At 45.9% G+C, this 22,838-nt stretch overlaps 1 protein-coding gene across 3 annotated transcripts in view; it reads left to right on the plus strand.

Annotated features, from left to right (window-relative positions):
• The first annotated feature begins 22,699 nt into the window (after positions 1–22,699).
• The window catches only part of LOC137436581 (sperm-associated antigen 1-like), a 53,627-nt gene continuing 53,488 nt past the window's right edge, over positions 22,700–22,838 (plus strand). For 2 of the 3 annotated variants that reach the window (XM_068130506.2, XM_068130508.2), the window contains exon 1: positions 22,700–22,833. The gene's annotated coding sequence lies outside the window, so the exon portion shown is untranslated. The remainder of the gene's footprint in view (positions 22,834–22,838) is intronic. The other variant, XM_068130505.2, reaches the window with a different exon arrangement.

The raw sequence follows: 22,838 nt of genomic DNA on the forward strand, positions 1-22,838 counted from the left end.
GCACTTTTGGAGATATAGTGGTGCAAAGTTTTGCCGTTTTTCCAAGATGGCGGCCGACCACGTGACATATGACGTCATCATTAACATATTTTATTCCCCATGGAGAGTTCTTTACAATGAGCCATGTCTCAATTTTTTCCATTCTGCACTTTTGGAGATATAGTGGTGCAAAGTTTTCCCATTTTTCCAAGATGGCGGCCGAACCACGTGACCGATGGCGTCATCATTAACATATTTTATTCCCCATGGAGAGTTCTTTACAATGAGCCATGTCTCAATTTTTTCTGTTCAGCACTTTTGGAGATTTTGTGGTGCAAAGTTTTGCCGTTTTTCCAAGATGGCGGCCGACCACGTGACTGATGACGTCATCATTAACATATTATATTCCCCACGGAGTGTTCTTTACAATGAGCCATGTCTCAATTTTTTCTGTTCAGCACTTTTGGAGATATAGTGGTGCAAAGTTTTGCCGTTTTTTCAAAATGGCGGCCGACCACGTGACATATGACATCATCATTAACATATTTTATTCCCCATGGAGAGTTCTTTACAATGAGCCATGTCTCAATTTTTTCTGTTCAGCACTTTTGGAGATATAGTGGTGCAAAGTTTTGCTGTTTTTCCAAGATGGCGGCCGACCACGTGACTGATGACGTCATCATTAACATATTTTATTCCCCATGGAGAGTTCTTTACAATGAGCCATGTCTCAATTTTTTCTGTTCAGCACTTTTGGAGATTTCGTGGTGCAAAGTTTTGCCGTTTTTCCAAGATGGCGGCCGACCACGTGACTGATGACGTCATCATTAACATATTTTATTCCCCATGGAGAGTTCTTTACAATGAGCCATGTCTCAATTTTTTCTGTTCAGCACTTTTGGAGATATAGTGGTGCAAAGTTTTGCTGTTTTTCCAAGATGGCGGCCGACCACGTGACATATGACGTCATCATTAACATATTTTATTCCCCATGGAGAGTTCTTTACAATGAGCCATGTCTCAATTTTTTCTGTTCAGCACTTTTGGAGATATAGTGGTGCAAATCTTTGCCGTTTTTCCAAGATGGCGGCCGACCACGTGACATATGACGTCATCATTAACATATTTTATTCCGCATGGAGAGTTCTTTACAATGAGCCATGTCTCAATTTTTTCTGTTCAGCACTTTTGGAGATTTTGTGGTGCAAAGTTTTGCCGTTTTTCCAAGATGGCGACCGAACCACGTGACTGATGACGTCATCATTTACATATTTTATTCCCCATGGAGAGTTCTTTACAATGAGCCATGTCTCAATTTTTTCTGTTCAGCACTTTTGGAGATATAGTGGTGCAAATTTTTGCCGTTTTTCCAAGATGGCGGCCGACCACGTGACATATGACGTCATCATTAACATATTTTATTCCCCATGGAGAGTTCTTTACAATGAGCCATGTCTCAATTTTTTCTGTTCAGTACTTTCGGAGATATAGAGGTGCAAATTTATTCGGTTTTTCCAAGATGGCGGCCGAACCACGTCACTGATGACGTCATCATTGAGGCACAGTATATTAGAGGGCAAGACCATTATGTGTGCAAAGTTTGGCGATTCTCCGTGCAACGGTGTAGACGCAGTGCTGCAAACAGACAAACAGACAGACAAACAGACAGACAAACAGACAGACAGACAAACAAACGAACAGATCAACATACTTGCCGGAAAATTTTTCCGGCAAGTAACAAACGAACAGATCAACATACTTGCCGGAAAATTTTTTCCGGCAAGTAACAAACGAACAGATCAACATACTTGCCGGAAAATTTTTTCCGGCAAGTAACGAACAGATCAACATACTTGCCGGAATCTTTTCCGGCAAGTAACAAACAGACAGACAGACAGACAAACGAACAGATCAACATACTTGCCGGAATCTTTTCCGGCAAGTAATGAAAAATCGGTCAGAGACCGAGGACTTGCCGGAATGTACTTTTTATCGGCCATTTAGGACAAATATGGCGGCCGAACCATGTGACCGATGAGGTCATCATTAACATATTTTATTCCCCGTGGAGAGTTATTTACAATGAGCCATGTCTCAATTTTTTCTATTCAGGACTTTTAGAGATGTGGAGGTGCAAAGTTTTTCGATTTTTCCAAGATGGCGACCGAACCACGTGACCGATGACGTCATCATTAACATATTTTATTCCCCATGGAGAGTTCTTTACAATGAGCCATGTCTCAATTTTTTCTATTCAGCACTTTCGGAGAAATGGAGGTGCTAGTTTTTTCGGTGTTTCCAAGATGGCGGCCGAACCACGTGACCAATGACGTCATCATTAACATATTTTATTCCCCATCGAGAGTTCTTTACAATGAGCCATGTCTCAATTTTTTCTGTTGTGTACTTTCGGAGGGAAAGAGGTGCAAAGTTTTTCGGTTTTTCCAAGATGGCGGCCGAACTACGTGTCCGATGACGTCATCATTAACATATTTTATGCCCCATGGAGAGTTCTTTACAATGCGCCATGTCTCAATTTTTTCTGTTGAGTACTTTCGGAGATATCGTGGTGCAACTTTTTGCCGTTTTTCCAAGATGGCGGCCGAACCACGTGACCGATGACGTCATCAATTGGGCACAGTCTATTCCAGGGCAAGACGAATATGTGTGCAAAGTTTGGCGATTCTCCGTGCAACGGTGTAGACGCAGTGCTGCAAACAGACAGACAGACAAACAGACAAACAGACAGACAGACAGACAAACGAACAGATCAACATACTTGCCGGAATCTTTTCCGGCAAGTAATGAAAAATCGGTCAGAGACCGAGGACTTGCCGGAATTTACTTTATTATCGGCCATTTAGGACAAATATGGCGGCCGAACCACGTGACCGATGATGTCATCATTAACATATTTTATTCCCCGTGGAGAGTTCTTTACAATGAGCCATGTCTCAATTTGTTCTATTCAGCACTTCCGGAGATATGGAGGTGCAAAATTTTTCTGTTTTTCCAAGATGGCGGCCGAACCACGTGACTGATGACATCATCATTAACATATTTTATTCCCCATGGAGAGTTCTTTACAATGAGCCATGTCTCAATTTTTTCTGTTCAGCACTTTCGGAGATATAGTGGTGCAAAGTTTTGCCGTTTTTCCAAGATGGCGGCCGACCACGTGACATATGACGTCATCATTAACATATTTTATTCCCCATGGAGAGTTCTTTACAATGAGCCATGTCTCAATTTTTTCTATTAAGTGCTTTTGGAGATATGGAGGTGCAAAAATTTTCGGTTTTTACAAGATGGCGGCCGAACCACGTGACTGATGACGTCATCATTAACATATTTTATTCCCCATGGAGAGTTCTTTACAATGAGCCATACCTCAATTTTTTCTATTCAGGACTTTTGGAGATGTGGAGGTGCAGAGTTTTTCGGTTTTTCAAAGATGGCGGCCGAACCACGTGACCGATGACATCATCATTAACATATTTTATTCCCCATGGAGAGTTCTTTACAATGAGCCATGTCTCAATTTTTTCTATTCAGCACTTTCGGAGATATGGAGGTGCTAATTTTTCGGTTTTTCCAAGATGGCGGCCGACCACGTGACTGATGACGTCATCAACATATTTTATTCCCCATGGAGAGTTCTTTACAATGAGCCATGTCTCAATTTTTCTGTTCAGCACTTTTGGAGATATAGTGGTGCAAATTTTTGCCGTTTTTCCAAGATGGCGGCCGACCACGTGACATATGACGTCATCATTAACATATTTTATTCCCCATGGAGAGTTCTTTACAATGAGCCATGTCTCAATTTTTTCTGTTCAGCACTTTTGGAGATATAGTGGCGCAACGTTTTGCCGTTTTTCCAAGATGGCGCCCGAACCACGTGACTGATGACGTCATCATTTACATATTTTATTCCCCATGGAGAGTTCTTTACAATGAGCCATGTCTCAATTTTTTCTGTTCAGTACTTTCGGAGATATAGAGGTGCAAAGTTTTTCGGTTTTTCCAAGATGGCGGCCGAACCACGTCACCGATGACGTCATCAATTGGGCACAGTCTATTCCAGGGCAAGACCAATATGTGTGCAAAGTTTGGCGATTCTCCGTGCAACGGTGTAGACGCAGTGCTGCAAACAGACAGACAGACAGACAGACAAACAGACAAACGAAAAATCGGTCAGAGACCGAGGACTTGCCGGAATGTACTTTTTTATCGGCCATTTAGGACAAATATGGTGGCCGAAACACGTGATAGATGACGTCATCAGTAACTTATTTTATTCCCCATGGAGAGTTCTTTTCAATGAGCCATGTCTCAATTTTTTATATTCAGCACTTTCAGAGATATGGAGGTGCAATTTTTTTCCAAGATGGCGGCCGAACCACGTGACATATGACGTCATCATTAACATATTTTATTCCCCATGGAGAGTTCTTTCCAATGAGCCATGTCTCAATTTTTTCTGTTCAGCACTTTTGGAGAAATAGTGGTGCAAAGTTTTGCCGTTTTTCCAAGATGGCGGCCGACCACGTGACATATGACGTCATCATTAACATATTTTATTCCCCATGGAGAGTTCTTTACAATGAGCCATGTCTCAATTTTTTCTATTCAGCACTTTCGGAGATATGGAGGTGCAAAGTTTTTCGGATTTTCCAAGATGGCGGCCGAATCACGTGAACGATGACGTCATCATTAACATATTTTATTCCCCATGGTGAGTTCTTTACAATGAGCCATGTCTCAATTTTTTCTGTTCAGGACTTTCGGAGATATGGAGGTGCAAAAATTTTCGTTTTTTCCAAGATGGCGGCCGAACCACGTGACCGATGACGTCATCATTAACATATTTTATTCCCCATGGAGAGTTCTTTACAATGAGCCATGTCTCAATTTTTTCTGTTCAGCACTTTGAGATATCGAGGTGCAAAATTTTTCGGTTTTTCCAAGATGGCGGCCGAACCACGTGACCGATGACGTCATCATTTGGGCACAGTATATTAGAGGGCAAGACAAATACGTGTGCAAAGTTTGGTGATTCTACGTGCAACGGTGTAGACGTAGTGCTGCAAACAGACAAACAGACAAACAGACAAACAGACAAACAGACAAACAAATGAAAAAATCGGTCAGAGACCGAGGACTTGCCGGATTGTACTTTTTTATCGGCCATTTAGGACAAATATGGCGGCCGAACCACGTGACCGATGACGTCATCATTAACATATTTTATTCCCCATGGAGAGTTCTTTACAATGAGCCATACCTCAATTTTTTCTATACAGGACTTTTGGAGATGTGGAGGTGCAGAGTTTTTCGGTTTTTCCAAGATGGCGGCCGACCACGTGACCGATGACGTCATCATTAACATATTTTATTCCCCATGGAGAGTTCTTTACAATGAGCCATGTCTCAATTTTTTCTGTTCAGCACTTTTGGAGATATAGTGGTGCAAAGTTTTGCCGTTTTTCCAAGATGGCGGCCGACCACGTGACATATGACGTCATCATTAACATATTTTATTCCCCATGGAGAGTTCTTTACAATGAGCCATGTCTCAATTTTTTCTGTTCAGTACTTTTGGAGATATAGTGGCGCAACGTTTTGCCGTTTTTCCAAGATGGCGACCGAACCACGTGACTGATGACGTCATCATTTACATATTTTATTCCCCATGGAGAGTTCTTTACAATGAGCCATGTCTCAATTTTTTCTGTTCAGCACTTTTGGAGATATAGTGGCGCAACGTTTTGCCGTTTTTCCAAGATGGCGACCGAAGCACATGACTGATGACGTCATCATTTACATATTTTATTCCCCATGGAGAGTTCTTTACAATGAGCCATGTCTCAATTTTTTCTGTTCAGTACTTTCGGAGATATAGAGGTGCAAAGTTTTTCGGTTTTTCCAAGATGGCGGCCGAACCACGTCACCGATGACGTCATCAATTGGGCACAGTCTATTCCAGGGCAAGACCAATATGTGTGCAAAGTTTGGCGATTCTACGTGCAACGGTGTAGACGCAGTGCTGCAAACAGACAGACAGACAGACAGACAGACAGACAGACAGACAAACAGACAGACAAACGAACAGATCAACATACTTGCCGGAATCTTTTCCGGCAAGTAACAAACGAACAGATCAACATACTTGCCGGAAAATTTTTCCGGCAAGTAATGAAAAATCGGTCAGAGACCGAGGACTTGCCGGAATTTATTTTTTTATCGGCCATTTAGGACAAATATGGCGGCCGAACCACATGGCCGATGACATATTTTATTCCCCATGGAGAGTTCTTTACAATGAGCCATGTCTCAATTTTTTCTGTTCAGCACTTTCGGAGATATGGAGGTGCAAATTTTTTCGGATTTTCCAAGATGGCGGCCGAATCACGTGACCGATGACGTCATCATTAACATATTGTATTCTCCATGGAGAGTTCTTTGCAATGAGCCATGTCTCAATTTTTTCTATTCAGTACATTCAGATATGGATGTGCAAAGTTTTTCGGTTTTTCCAAGATGGCGGCCGAACCACGTGACTGATGACGTCATCATTAACATATTTTATTCCCCATGGAGTTCTTTACAATGAGCCATGTCTCAATTTTTTCTGTTCAGGACTTTCGGAGATATGGAGGTGCAAAAATTTTCGTTTTTTCCAAGATGGCGGCCGAACCACGTGACCGATGACGTCATCATTAACATATTTTATTCCCCATGGAGAGTTCTTTACAATGAGCCATGTCTCAATTTTTTCTGTTCAGCACTTTTGGAGATATCGTGGCGCAACGTTTTGCCGTTTTTCCAAGATGGCGACCGAACGACGTGACTGATGACGTCATCATTTACATATTTTATTCCGCATGGAGAGTTCTTTACAATGAGCCATGTCTCAATTTTTTCTGTTCAGTACTTTCGGAGATATAGAGGTGCAACGTTTTTCGGTTTTTCCAAGATGGCGGCCGAACCACGTCACCGATGACGTCATCAATTGGGCACAGTCTATTCCAGGGCAAGACCAATATGTGTGCAAAGTTTGGCGATTCTCCGTGCAACGGTGTAGACGCAGTGCTGCAAACAGACAAACAGACAAACAGACAAACGAACAGATCAACATACTTGCCGGAAAATTTTTCCGGCAAGTAACAAACGAACAGATCAACATACTTGCCGGAATTTTTTCCGGCAAGTAACGAACAGATCAACATACTTGCCGGAATCTTTTCCGGCAAGTAATAACGCACAAGATCAAGCAATATACTTGAAAAATCTCAGGTAGAATTAATCAGCAATTATTTTGCTCAGGTAGAACAGCAAGGTGATCGTGAGTATTTTATTATTAAAATTAGTATACAGTGCACGTTTTTATGCCTCCGCAAGACGGTTGTCCGTCCGGTTGTCGGTCCGTACCAGACTTTCGTTTCCAGAATAACCGCTTATGGGATTGGCTTATTGGTATGAACTGTAATAATTGGTATGATAACAAAATTGGTATGAACTGTAATGCAAAGATGAACTGGTTCGATTTTGGGTTGAAAAGGTCAAAGGGACCATGGTCATGTGACCTTTAATTTAAAATCTTGGTTACCACAACTTGTGGACGAGAGAAGGGATTTCAATCAAACTTGACAGTAAATATCGCGGATGCTTCTTCATGGTGTTCGAACCCTTCCCCCTCCTCCCCCCAATGCAATTCGGGGGCAAAATCTTCCCCATTCTGTCCTGCTGCCCGGATTCGTCAGGTCAGCGCTTTATTAGGGTCAGAGTGCCGATTGGTCCCCATGGACCGTCCCTTTCCCTCTTGTCCCTGTTTCTCTCTTTCGCCAACTCTGACGTGGCCCTGACTTCGTGAAGGTGGGTCACACAATCCTATATATATATATATATATTTTTTTTTTGTATACTGAATCGAGGCTCGTGAAAGAGCTAACATTTATTTCACAAACAAATCAACCAGACAAACAAAATATATAAAAAGAGGGAGCGGAAGACAAGATGGGGAGAGAAGGGGAAGCACACAAACACAACATTTGAGAGCAGGAAGATGTGTGGGAGGGAGAGGGCTTGGGGGGAGGAGGCGTGGGAAGGGGGGGGGGGGGTGGGAGAAGTATAAAACACAAGGACACCAAGGACTTCCCGGACAGAAGTTGGTATTTCAAAAAAGTGGATTTGGGGTGAAATTAACGGGGGTAGAAAAGATCAAGGTTTTGGATGGGGGAAGATAAGAGATGGTGGTGAACAGCTGTTTTAAAGACCTGGAGGGTGGAGTGGGATTGAAGTGAGTGAGGGAGTTTGTTCCAGAGGTGGGAGAAAAGAGGAATGAATGAGTGAAGATGAGCAGAGAGTCTTGATTTTGGCAGTTTAACCATAAGAGGGTTGCAGGCAGATATTGTGCGACCTGTAGGAATATTTGGGGGACAGAGCCCAGAAAGAGCTGGGGGGGGGGGGGGGAAGGCCAGAGAGGAGTCGGTAGAAGACGGAAACACCACCAACCTGCCTGCGGTGAGTGAGTGAAAGGCCCTTGGAGTTAGCTTCATCGCGGGAGATTCCAATGATTCTGAACGCTTTGGTTTCAACAGCGTGAAGACGAGCTAGGTGTGAGGCAGGAGCACCAGCCCAGAGGGGAGAGCAGTATTCCTTTGAGCTGCCAATGAAAGCCTTGTATGTGGTGAGGAGCTCAGGTGTGCCAAGGAAGGACTTCGCATGACGGAGGATGCCCAGTCGGCGACTGGCTTTGGAGGCCAGATTTGAAATGTGGTTTTCCCAGGAAAGATCATGGCAGATAGTGAGACCCAAAAGCTTGAGTGACAGAACTTCTTGGAGAGGATTATTCAGAAAGTGGATGGGAGTGTTGTCCAGTCGGTCTTTTCAGAGAGACATCGTAAGAGTGTGAGATTTGTCAGGATTGAAAGACATGTTCTACTTGTTTGCCCAGTCTGTGATTTTGTCCAGGTCTGCAGAGAGTGAGGAGGCTGCAGACTGCCGATCTGAGGGATGAAGAATGGAGCGGCAGAGGGTGGAGTCAGCAGCAAAGAGATAGAGAGGATTTTCAAGAGAGTCAGAGAGATCATTGATGAAGACCAGAAAAAGCACAGGGCCCAGAACACTGCCTTGGGGAACTCCAGCCTGAACAGGAAGAGGAGATGAGAGGAACCCATTCAGGGCCACACGTTGACTACGACTAGAGAGGAAGTCCGCCAGCCATGCGTGGAGATTTCCATGGATACCAAAGGAGGAGAGTTTGGTGAGCAGAGCGGGGTGCCAGACCGTATCGAAGGCACGTGATATGTCAAGGGAGACAGCTCTAATTTCCTGTTTGGCATTGAGGACCTCCATTCATTGTAAATGATGTGGGGGATCTCTGGGTAAAGATGTGGGGGATCTCTGGGTCGTTTCTGGGAGATCGATCCGCTGTCTTTGTGTCAAGGGCTTGTTCGAGAGAACTGTCCGAAGTGATACAACAACCAAATTTGACACCACAATGGCCTGCTGTGCAAAGATGGACAGATTAATTTTTTGGGTGTAACAGGACTTGTGCCCTTTGAAAATATTTTTGCAGATCATAACTCGAGTTTGAAACATCTGAGGTTTTACCTCTGTCATGTGACCTTTAATCGAGATCAAACGTAAACAGTGGGTTGACCGAACGCAGGCGGACGCATATCCAATATCACCCACTGATGCAGACATTGCACAACAGAGCTCGTTTTGTCCCACCCTGCACAATAACTTGGGGTATAATTAGCAGTGTTGGTAGATCATAGACTCGTGGAGGTAGATCCTAGACTCGTGGAGGTAGATCCTAGACTCGTGGAGGTAGATCCTAGACTCATGGAAGTAGATCCTAGACCCGTGGAGGTAGATCCTAGACTCGTGGAGGTAGATCATAGACTCGTGGAAGTAGATCCTAGACCCGTGGAGGTAGATCCTAGACTCGTGGAAGTAGATCCTAGACTCGTGGAAGTAGATCCTAGACCCATGGAGGTAGACCCTAGACTCGTGGAGGTAGATCGTAGACTCGTGGAGGTAGATCGTAGACTCGTGGAGGTGTATCGGAGACTCGTGGAGGTGTATCGTAGACTCGTGGAGGTGTATCGTAGACTCGTGGAGGTGTATCGTAGACTCATGGAGGTAGATCCTAGACTCGTGGAGGTGTATCATAGACTCGTGGAGGTGTTGGTGAACTCGACGTTGACCAGATGCTGGTGTCTGTGGGCAAGATTGTGACACTCACCATCCAATTGCAGCCACGTCTGCAGGCATTCACGATATTTACTCCATCTAAGAGGCGTAAATGGCGAAGTTATGTCATTCACGACGTGTTCAAAGTGCATGAAGTACTTTAATAATGCATTTATTTTATATAGCGCTTTTCAGGAAGCCCAAAGACGCTTTGACAGAGTGCAAAACATAATGCATAGCAAAACATAAAAACAATTGCAAAAAAAGAAGAATCAATAGGGAAATATTCAAAGCACAAAGGAGGGAGAAGGAGAGGAGATAGTCAGGGGTTAGATGCTGTGGGTTAAATGTTGAATGCAGTGTTGAACAGGTGGGTCTTGAGTGATGTTTTGAATGTGGTGAGTGAGGAGGAGTCTCTGATGGTGTGAGGTAGCGAGTTCCAGAGGGTGGGAGCAGCGATGGAGAAGGCCCTGTCCCCCCAGGATCTAAATTTGGTCCGGATGGGGGGGGGGGTCAGGAGGGTTGGTACCAGCAGAGCGGAGGTTGCGGGTGGGAGTGTGTCTGGAGAGGAGGTCAGCCAGGTAGGATGGGGCCAGGTTATGGAGGGCTTTGTAGGTCAAGAGGAGGATTTTGTACTGGATTCTCTGGGAGATGGGGAGCCAGTGAAGCTTGTAAAGGACGGGGGTGATGTGGTCACGGGTCCGGGAATGGGTGAGTAGACGGGCAGCGGAGTTCTGAATGTATTGGAGTTTATTGGTGATTGTTGAGGGTGAACCATAAAGGAGGCTATTGCAGTAGTCCAGACGGGAAGTGATGAAGGCGTGGATGAGGGTTTCTGCAGCCACGGAGGAGAGGGATGGACGGAGACGGGCGATGTTTTTCAGGTGAAAGAAGGCTGTCTTTGTGATCTGTTTAGTGTATTTGTCGAAGGAGAGGGTTTGGTCAAAGATGATGCCAAGATTCCGGATGTGAGGGGAGGTGGATACTGGGAAACCGTCGATGTTGAGGGCAAAGTTATGGGTGGACTTGGTGAGCGTTTTTGGGCCAATGATGATTATTTCAGATTTATCACAGTTAAGTTTGAGGAAGTTGATTTGAAGCCAGGATTTTATTTCAGTGATGCAGTTTGTCAGGATAGAGTGGGTGGCGGTGGAGATGGACTTGGTGGAGATGAAAAGCTGTATGTCATCGGCGAAGCAGTGGAATTGGAGACCATGACGGCGGATTAAGTGACCGAGGGGGGACAGGTAAAGGATGAAGAGGAGGGGGCCAAGAACTGAACCTTGGGGGACACCTTGGGGGAGGGGAGCAGTAGGGGATTTGCAGTTATTGATGGAGATGAACTGACGTCTGTCAGAGAGGTATGATTTAATCCAAGAGAGGGCAGTGCCGGTAATGTTAAAGGTGGTTTCAAGTCGGGTGAGGAGGATGGTGTGATCGATGGTGTCAAAGGCGGCGCTGAGGTCGAGGAGGATGAGAATGTTGAGGTTGCCAGCGTCAGAGGAGAGGAGAAGGTCGTTGGTGATTTTGAGGAGAGCAGTTTCAGTACTGTGGTTGGAGCGGAATTCCGGATTGGAATGTTTCATACAGGTTATTGGCAGAGAGGTGATGTTTGAGTTGAGTGGCTACAGCGCGTTCCAAAACCTTTGACAGAAAGGGTAGGTTGGAGATGGGTCTGAAGTTATTTAGGGTGTCAGGGTTTAGTCCAGGTTTTTTCAGAATGGGGGTAACAGCAGCAATTTTGAGGGATGGTGGGACGATGCCTGTAGACAGGGAGGAGTTTATTGTTGCAATGATAAGTGGAGAGAGAGCAGGAAGGGAGGCCTTGACAAAGCTGGAGGGGATGGGGTCAAGAGTGCAGGTGGCAGTTTTCATTCCGATGAGGAGTTCAGAGAGGTCAGTAGGGGAGACTGGGGAGAATTGAGACAGGGGATGGCAGGATAAGGGGGGGCAGGTGGTTTGAGGGGGAGCGGGTGCGGCGGTGGTCAAGCTGTTGTAGATGTTTTCAATTTTGCGTTGGAAGAATGAAAGGAAGGAGATGCAGTTGTCTATTGTGAATTACTGGGTGGTGGTGTTCAGGGCGCTGAGGAGTTTGTTTATTGTAGAGAAGAGTGCTTTTGGGTTTCCGGAGCCAGAGTGAATAATTTGAGAGTAGTAGGCGGAGCGGGCGCGGGAGAGGGCATCTTTATAGTGTTGTATGTGGTCCTTGTAGGCCTGGGAGTGAACTGTGAGACCTGTTTTATTGCGGAGTCTTTCAAGTTGGCGAGCACGAGTTTTCATCAGGCGGAGTTCAGGGGTAAACCAGGGAGCAGAATGGGTGAAAGAAACTGTTTTGGTTTTTATAGGCACAAGTTGGTCAAGGCAGGAGGAGAGAGTGTGGTTGTAGTAGTCAGTGAGGTCAGAAGGGGTGTGGAGGTCAACGAAGGGAGAAGTGGACATTTTTTCAGAGAGGGTCGATGAGAATGAGGTAGGTGAAAGAGCGTTTAGCTTACGGAAGTTGATAGTGCGATAATGCCTTGGTGCTGGGGTGGGGATGTTGATGGTCAGAGTGATGGCTAGGTGGTCAGAGAGAGTGAGGTCGGAGCCAGAGAGATGGTGCAAAATTAGTCCAGTAGAGCAGACAAGGTCCAAAATGTGACCACGGTTATGGGTAGGAAAGTTGACATTTTGAGTGAGGTTAAAGCAGGTGAGTAAATCAGTGAAGTCAGTGGTTAGCGTGGAGTCAGTGGAGTCCATGTGGATATTGAAATCACCAAGGAGGAGGATTGAGGGGGAGAGGGAACATAGCTGGGTCAGAAAGTAGGAGAAGTCAGACAGGAATGATGGGTGTGGTTTGGGAGGGCGGTAGACAACAGCCATGACTGACTGTGTGTGACCAGAGAGTTTAAAAGCCAGGTGTTCAAATGATGGAGCAGATGAGATGGAGATGAGGTTGGTCTTGATGTCTTGTCGGTGAATAACGGCAATTCCACCACCTCGGCCCTCCGAGCGTGGTTTATTGATGTAAGAATATCCATTGGGTGTGGTGAGGTTGAGCGTGTAGTAGTCCAGTGGTTGTTGCCAGGTCTCAGTGAGACAGAGAAAGTCCAGTTTATTTTCCAGGATGTAGTCGTTCAGGATGAGGCATTTGTTGTTGAGGGACCGGGTATTGAACAGGGTGAGCTTGATGTTGTTTTGTACGGCGGGTATGAATCCAGGTGATTTGGCCAGGGTTCGCAGACAGGAGGTGCGATTTTGTGCGTTGTTGTGACCAGGTGTGTTGGGACGATGAGTGGGAGTGCGCTGAGCCGACCAGAGGATGGGGATGGAGTGACCTGATTGTAAATAAACAAACTTACGACCGGAGCCACGGTGAATGTACCTGGGTCGACGCAGGAGTCCATTCGATTTGATTGCAGAGATGCATGATGGGGTGGAGCGGGTTTTAAGCAGGAGAAGCCTTGCGGCGGAGTACCGCAGAGCCATGCCAGCAGGAGCGAAGGGACGAGCACGAGGCCAAGGGTGAGGAGGCGAAACAATCGTCACAACCCACGGGAGTGGGCCCGAGGAAACAGCGAAGGAGCCGAGCAGGTGAAGCCAGGAGCAGAGCCGGGACCATGCAGAGGGCAGACAGGAGCGAAGAGACGAGCGCGAGGCCAAGGTTGAGGAGGCAAAGCGGCAAATGCAGCAGCAAACGACCGCCGCCGCTAATCAAGATCACGGCGGCAAACCGCCACCGCCGCCGCTGCAAACAATGGGCACAACCCACGAGAGTGAGCCCGAGGAAACAGCGAAGGAGCCGAGCAGGTGAAGCCTGGAGCAGCAGAGCAGAGCCGGAACCGTGCAGAGGGCAGACTCAATGGCCAAAAATCCGCCACGACCACCATGAAAGCAAGATACGGACAATGGTCCAGTCAGAGAAGCGGCGAGCAAGTGACGCCAGCGTCCTCTCACGACCGGACCGGAAACGGAATGATCAATTCACTTTAAACGCGATTTTCCCGAGGCCATGACTAAACATTCAGCGCGACATGGGCGCCGCCATTTTGTATGTCATGTGACCCAAGCAAGTGTTCTGATAGGCCTAGATTCAAAATTAGTGCCTTCGATGCAAGACAAAGTAGTGCGACATAAACGCGTGGAAAACGTTCAAACTGGCAGGATCTGTTAGTTAAACTTTTTGTATGTGCTACAACTCGGCACGTACTCAGATTACCAGTGATTATTTTTTAGTCTCTCTGACCTCGGAACGGGATTGAACGATACACGGTCTCAGCTTGAGGCCTAAGTGGGAATGGAAGTATGGACTACACAGGAACAGAGAGACCTCATGAGATTACCAAAAGACATCACCCCTCATGTAACGCTCCAGGTAAGTCAAGGGTATGAGTCAAAGGACATAGGCCCCATGATCACACGGCTGAAAAACACTGAGGGATTGCCAGGGAAGCAATGTGTTAGTTTGGCAGATGTGTTAGTTTGGTGGATGTGTTGGTTTGGCGGATTAGTTTGTTGGTGGATGTGTTAGTTTGGCGGATGTGTTAGTTTGGCGGATGTGTTAGTTTGGCGGATGTGTTAGTTTGGCGGATGTGTTCGTTTGGTGAATGTGTTAGTTTGGTGCGTGTGTTAGTTTGGTGGATGTGTTAGTTTGGTGGATGTGTTAGTTTGTCACACGTGTTTGGTGGATGTGTTAGTTTGGTGGATGTATTTGTTTGGCGCATGTGTTAGTTTGCCAGATGTGTTTGTTTGGCGGATGTGTTTGTTTGGCGCATGTGTTTGTTTGGCGGATGTGTTTGTTTGGCGGATGTGTTAGTTTGGCACATGTGTTAGTTTGGCGCATGTGTTTGTTTGGCGGATTTGTTGGTTTGGCGGATGTGTTGGTTTGGTGGATGTGTTGGTTTGGCGGATGTGTTGGTTTGGCGGATGTGTTCGTTTGGCGGATGTGTTGGTTTGGCGCACGTGTTGGTCTGGCTGATGTTGTGGTTTGGCTTTTGTGTTGGTTTGGCTGTTGTGTTATTTTGGCGGATGTGTTGGTTTGGTGGATGTGTTGGTTTGGCGGATGTGTTGGTTTGGCGGATGTGTTGGTTTGCCGGATTTGTTGGTTTGGCTGTTGTGTTAGTTTGGCGAATGTTTTGGTTTGGTGGAAGTGTTGGTTCAGCGGATGTGTTGGTGTGACGGATGTGTTGGTGTGACGGATGTGTTAGTTTGGGGGATGTGTTGGTTTGGTGGATGTGTTGGTTTGGCGGATGTGTTGGTTTGGTGGATGTGTTGGTTCAGCGGATGTGTTTGTGTGACGGATGTGTTAGTTTGGGGGATGTTTTGGTTTGGCGGATTCGTTAATTTGGCGCATGTGCACACCATGTTATGCAAAGCTATGCAAAGCAGAACTATGCAAAGCCCTACAAATACGACAAGTATTCCACTGCGCTTACCGTCCACAGTCGGCGGGAGCCGTGGAGCGTCAGAACGGTATATTGAAGTCTGGACTGACAAAAATATGCGACGACACAGGACTTAAGTGGCCGGATGCATTTCCTCTTGTTCTGATGGCCATGAGGTCGACAGCAAATAGACACACGGGCCTATCCCTACATGAGATCATAATGGGACGCCCCATGCGATTGGCAGTTACGGCACCAGCTATGACGGATTTACAAAGTGTTTCCCACCTCGATGATAACGTGTTGACTTTTTGTGCAGAACAAATGAGAACTGTTAAAAGTTTCCATTCACAGTTGAAGGAAGGCCTACCAGAACCAGCAGCATGACCGTGCCACCCCTTTTAACCAGGCGATCTCGTGCTTATCAAGAACTTTAAGAGGAAGCACAGCCTCCAAACAAGGTGGACCGGCCCGCACCAGGTGCTGTTGGTCACATACTGTTGGTCACATGGCTACCCAAGACACTGACAAGTGTGACAGACACCTCCTGGGTACACACATCTCACTGCCAAAGGTGGGTATCCTCAGAGGCACAACCCCAAGAGGCCACTCAAGGAACACTGACACCTACTCAGGGCACCACACAACCCCAGCATGATGGGACCGGGTATGATGCAGATATTGCTGCTGGTCATGATCGGGACACCACTGGTGCTTAGTAAAGCCTCAGATGGACAAGGAAGTAGAGAACCCTGGCCACCACACCTATAAACACGACAGAAGAGAGGGTTAGACGACCCCAAATATTTTAGTAACGGTGTGGACCCCCTCACAGAGAGACCTAGATCATTGGTTCCCATGACTCCTTCCTCGGTGACGGTTGAAAATGGGCAGTAAATAGAAATCCCATGCATTAGTGATACAAGCATTATAAGCAGAAGATGGCCATGGCACTCACAACCCCCATACCCTGTCAGCCTGGTACAATGGTCTGGGGAAAAGAACGGAAGATGGAAGCGGTATTAGAACGTATTCGTGTTGACGAGAGGAGCAACAAGAGAACCGAGAAACCGGCATACAAATGGGGAAACAAAAATTACGCCCTAATAACCTCGATTTATAACCCAACAAAAAAAACCCAGGAATTTAAATGCCTAGTTAAAAATTTACACTGTGAACTTGTGTGGGACGAACATACCCTCTGGAAATAACTATTAAGGGGTACCAGCCAGTAGATCATAGTGAAGCAAGAAAAGGAAAAAATGGAGATTCAAATACCTACTGGGGGGTTGCCAGAGAGGTTGCTGGGGCCTAGAATCGCACCAACTGTTGGTCTTGCATGCCAATGCCGGAAAGCACCTTAACAGGTATTAAGATGAGAGTAATTCCATTGTCACTGAACGACTTATGCTCGAATCCATTGGGAAACACCTGTATTCGAACTACGTTGGAAAGGACAGGGGTGGATAATGATGGCGAATGCCCTTGTAAATTTGAATATGTTCCCACAATCCAGAACCGAGTAACACGGCCAACACCACTTTGGGTGGAAAAACGAAGAGGCATTGATCTGCATACAAGCAATAGGAGAAACAGAGATGGGCATTTCTGAATGCAATGTTGTTATACCTGGGAGAAAACCCAAGCCCTCTAAGGGAGCTATGACAGTTCGGGTGGGTCTTCAGGATAATGCCACCTCCCTAACGGCTATTACCTTTTCTACTGTCCCCAAGGAATCGGACTTGGAGGGCATGGAATGTCTTTCAAATCATTTGGTTTCTCCACATGGAATAATGTTTGTCTGTGGGGACAAAGTTGTCTGTGATAACCTGGTGTTGGTTTAGCGGCTAGGGTGCCAGCTTAGGATCTGAGGATTCCTGGGTTCGAATCCTGGTTGATCGCTGAATTAACGCCAGGGGGGTTGACTCAGCCTGTCATCGTTCCGAGGTCGGCAAATTGAGTACCAGTTCACCGGTAATTCCCTGTTTGTCGTAAAAGGTGACAAACAGGGTTGGCGGCAGGAAGGGCATCCGGCTGTAAAACATTGCTTCAAAAAGGGGACCAACAAAAACAACAACAACAACCACGGTGCCCGAAAAAGGCCAACCCCCGCTTTGCGGGGAAAAATGGCCTCTAAAGGTGGGTTTTTTTGTGGGGACAAAGCTTACCCATACCTGCCAGATGATTGGAAGGGGACATGCTATTTGGGTTCAGTGATACTGGAGGTCCTTTTGTTAGATAGCCTCGACATCTCTCTAAGGAGGGTTCGCAGGGCAATGTGGGACCAGGACGGACAGACTACTCGTTTTGGACATGGATGGGAAAAAGCATTGGGATTCTTCTTCCCGGGAACGAGCACTGTAATGAATAGCTATAGGATAGACAAAATTGCCTTTGCCCGAGAAAAAGTTGCTAATGATGAACTCTATAGGCCCATAGAAAATTGCTAAATACTATGGCAGAAATTAGGACTATGGCAATGCAAAACCGAGTGGCCCTTGACATCTTATTGGCAGAACGGGGAGGTGTATGTAGGGTAATCGAAGGGAAGTATTGTATGTGGGTACCGGACCCCTCATAGGGGGTAGAAACAGCTATTAACCAACTGAAAGAGACAAGCAGGAGGCTACAGGTGGAAAGGACATCCCGGGAAGATTTGGGCATAACAAATTGGTTTTCAGGATGGTTTAGCAGGTTTGGGTACACGATATTGTCCTGGGTTCTGTGGGGTCTCACTATAATAGTGGGACTAGTTTTAACTGTGTTCATAATGAAGCATCTCTTTCGGATGTGTAGGGAGAGGTTCTTTTCTAGGTCCTCTGCTCTAATGACCCAAATGGAGATGAACGAGAACGAAGAACTGCCTGATCTACCCGTCACTCCAGATTCCAAGTAGTCCTCAGTTACGGATGATCCCAACACAAGGGACGTTTCTCTCTTATTTTTTGATTTTGATGCCTTGTATGCCAAGCAAGAACGAATGTTGCAAGAAATTAAGGACCTCATATTTTCCCCAGAGGAGCAACACATCCAACCCCTCATGCATATGGAACTTGATTAACTTGGAGATCAGCCAGGTTGGTGGCTGCGAGAGGCGGAGGGAGCCAGTCCTGTGGGGGAGGTGACGGGCCCTCCAGTGGGGCACATCTTCGCTGAACCAGCCGTCTTCGTTGCGGATCAAAACGTTAATAAAGTTCCACGAGAGTTGTTGTTCTTTGATATTAAAATTTAATTAACACCTGAACAGGAGAAGGGATTATTGGAGGTGATATGAAGGAATATATTCCTTGTTCCACATCTTTCTGCTTACAGTTCATTTATTATCTCACATTTTATCTTTGAAAACACATTCTCTTTGAAGTGGGAAACTTAATCTGTGTTTTTCACACGGAACATTTTTCTTTGTATCTGCTTAAACAAGGGCTCTCTTGCTGTCTGAAAACCACCGCTGGTTCATGTTATTTTCTCTGCTTATCTAACGAAAACATGAAACAGGGGCTGTCCTCCCGCTGGACCCCGACCTTCACATACCAACGGAGTGACTCTCAAGGTTTTCTGGGGTGGGGTGCAATACGCACGTGACTCTAGGCCTTGTGGGAAACTGCCTGCGGAGATGGTTATCTGTGCTGTGCTGGACCTTGCATAGATATATATAGCTTACTGAGTATTTTATTCTGAGAAGGGAATTGGCCAGATTCTAGCTGATGTCCCTCTCCCACATGTGTATTCTTCTCCATGAAATGGCTTATATTCTATGTGCGGTGTCTTTCGTGGCTGCGGACATTGGACATCCTCGTCAAGTGGTATACCAGCCAAAAATGGTTTAATCGAATTCCTTATCCTAAAAATCTGAAATTGCATGCACATGATCTTTGACCCATTTGAATTGAAATATTAAATTTATGACATCATAGGTCACATGGTTTGGCAGCCATATAGGATTTAACCTAAAACTTTTTAAAAACACCTCCTCCCAAACCACCAAATCGATTGACTCAAAACTTTATGTGTGTCATTGACTTGGCATTGAGATTAAAAGATGATCACGTTGGTCACATGGTGTGGCAGCCATATTGAATTGAAGGAAAATATTAAATACTTATATCTCTGAAACTGCTTACCCTATTGATGTGAAATTTTACAAATATCTAAAACCATTGTTGCATATAGTTTGAAAATGATGACATTGTAGGTAATGTGGTTTGGCAGCCATCATGGATAGAAAAACGAACCTTATCCGATCAACACAAAACTTCACATACGTCATCCCCGACCGATACATATGCAGAGGGTACATTTTTAAGGTCATATGCCATGTGGTGTGGCAGCCATATTTGCTTGAAAGCCAATATTTAAAAAGAAATCCCTTCTCTGAAACCATGTCATCGATTGATGTGAAACCTATCATGGCTGGTGAAAATGTGATACTTGAAATCAGCCGAAGGGATTTAAATCAAACTTTCTTTTGAGGACAGTGAATGAGGGCATCTACCCGTTGTGGGATTATGCGGATGCATATTGGCAACACAGTCACATTGCTCCAGTTTATTATTGTTGTTTTACTTTTAATAATAATTTTTGTGTGTTCAACTGCAATGTACTTCTAAGCCTCGTGTTGGCTTAACTGTGAAGGTGCTGGTTTAAGATCTTAGGGTCTTGAGTTTGAGCCCCCTGTCGTGCCGTTGTACACCAGCAGGTGGGTTGACTCAGCCTGTCATCCTTCTGAGGTCAGAATAATCGAGTACCAGCTTACTGGAAACTGGGCACTGTGTCAGCAGCACAGCCACGCTCCTAGCAATGATGCAATCAGCAGTCGAAGGCTGCATACAAATTGGTGATGTCGAATGTTCTTCAAAACATTTTATTGTTAAGCTCTGCTCAAATATGAGAATTTGTCTCGGTGGATTCCGTAAAGTATTTTGATGTTGGAGCAAATATAGCTTATTGAAGCCAAAATATACAGTCAGACCCCGACATTCGTCGGTTCCACGTATTCGCAGTTGAGAAATTGTGACCTGCTTATTAGTCCCCTACCGGTGTACACCGGAGGGGACTATAGGTTTGCACTCTGTCCCTCCGTCCGTCAGTCCGTCAGTTCGTCACGCAAAGAACAGTTTTCCGGACTTTTTTTTCCTAAACCCTTAATGCTAATGATTTCAAACTTGGCGCATGGTTTCCTCATGATAGGTTACAGATCAAGTTCGAAATTCACGACGTTTCGATCATTTTCGACAAAGTTATGGCACTTTGAACTTTGGGAATTCTGATAATTCTGATGATCCTTAACTCAGTGCCATTTTAAGTTTAAATTTCCTTTAAAAACCAATTTCTCTGCAATAATTGGACCGATTGAGATCACATTTTCACCATAGGAGGGACTCGGTCTGTAGAATATTTTAATGGTAATTATGACGTCACATGTCACGTGCTTCGGCCGCCATATTGTTTTTCGTGAAAAACGCTGCACACACACACACACACACACACACACACCGTTTCCGTTGCAGAGAAACTACAGAAACTATAGAAAAGAAGGGACTTTTCATAGCTTGTAGAAAATACCAAACAATACAAAATAAGGGGCATTCAAAAAATCTCGTGTGCACGCTGAACTACCCTTGTGTTCTTAGGAGGAACCAAGTAATGCTCTATAAAAGTTTATATAAAGGGGCGCCCTACATCTGGCAAATAAAATACAGTTCCTTCTTCATGCAGCTATATGAATCAAATTGGCACCCCTTTATATGAATTTTTCTAGAGCATTACTTGGTTCCTCCTAAGAACACAAGGAACGAGATTTTTTTTTTGAATGTCCCTTCTTTTCTCTACTTTGCCACATGGCACATGCCCTTATATAAAGGGGCCTTTTCTCTGCCCCTGGCATTTTACCCAAGAATACCGTTAACCACACCCAATTAGGTGTGCCTCGCCCCCATCATGTTGATTGACAGGCTTGGGCCCGCCCACTCCTCGTTTCCTCATGACATTATCTCAACCTGATTCGATCACGGCTGAATTATGTTGCCATGGAACAATGTCGGTAGTTTGGCTTACATACGATATTTATGAGGCTCTTTTTTAGTTTGTATGACAACTACCCAAAAGGTGAGCGACTGAGTATCAGCTCCTTGTTTTAAACAACCTGTGCATTGAAAGGAGCCAGATCTTGAATTTTTTTTCACCATGGTAACCATGATGAAATGGTTCGTTGTAAATCGCTAGACAACGCGCTGTTTGAGAATAATTGTTGCTACCCTTGAGATTGTGTGGTAATGGGGCAAAACTGAGTACAGAACTGTAGTTGGACAGTTCCAAATGCAGTAAAAGAATGAAACAGAGCAATGGAACCTGGGAGACGATCTGTGGCTGAGAAATGGCGGTCGATTTGCACGCAGCAGGTTCTACCTGGTGGAGCTGGAGGAGGATGAATACCTGAAGGTCCAACCAGCCTTGAGAATACTGATATACGACTCACTGATCTTCCTTTTGTCAAGATAGTTTTTCCCACTACTCCTCATCTCCCCCTCTCCTCCCCCCCCCCTACTCCTCATCTCCCCCACCACTACTCCCCCTCTCCTCCTCCACTACTCTTCTCCTCCACACTACTCCTCCCCTCTACTCTCATTCCACCCCTTTCTCCTCCCCCACCCCCCTCTCCTCAACCCACTACTGCTCCTCTCCCACTCCTTCTCCTCTACTCCCCCACCCCCTTCTTCTCCCCCACCCCCTTCTTCTCCCCCACCCCTTCTCCTCACCCACCCCATTATCCCTCCCCCTTCTCCTCACCCTCCTCCTCCTCACCCCCTCCTCCTCACCCCCTCCTCCTCACCCCCTCCTCCTCACCCCCCTCTCCTCACCACCCTTCTTCTCCCCACCACCTTCTCGTCTACTCCCCCACCCCCTTTTCTTCCCCCACCCCTCCTCCTCCCCCACTACTGCTCCTCTCCCACCAACTTCTCCTCCCCCACCCCCTTTTCCTCCCCCATCCCCTTCTCCTCCCCCACTACTGCTCCTCCCCCACACCCTTCGCCCCTCCTCCCCACCCCCTTCTCCTCCCCACCCCCTTCTCCTCTCCTCCCCCACACCCCAGATGTGAATAAAGTAATACATTTTATTGACAAGGTGCTGATTTGACCGAGGCATGAAGCATGATCGCACAAATGGCCGATTTCTATGTTAACGCTCCTTGTATATTCCGTCTCCGTCTCTCGCTTGACGTCATCACCAAAAGAGGCGTGGTCTCCAAACATCACTCCGCCCTTTCGTGTTGCTTGGTTCGGCGGTCTCGGTTCG

The sequence above is a fragment of the Myxine glutinosa genome, chromosome 11, assembly GCF_964187855.1.
Source record: "Myxine glutinosa chromosome 11, kmMyxGlut1.1, whole genome shotgun sequence".
Lineage (NCBI taxonomy): Eukaryota > Metazoa > Chordata > Myxini > Myxiniformes > Myxinidae > Myxine > Myxine glutinosa.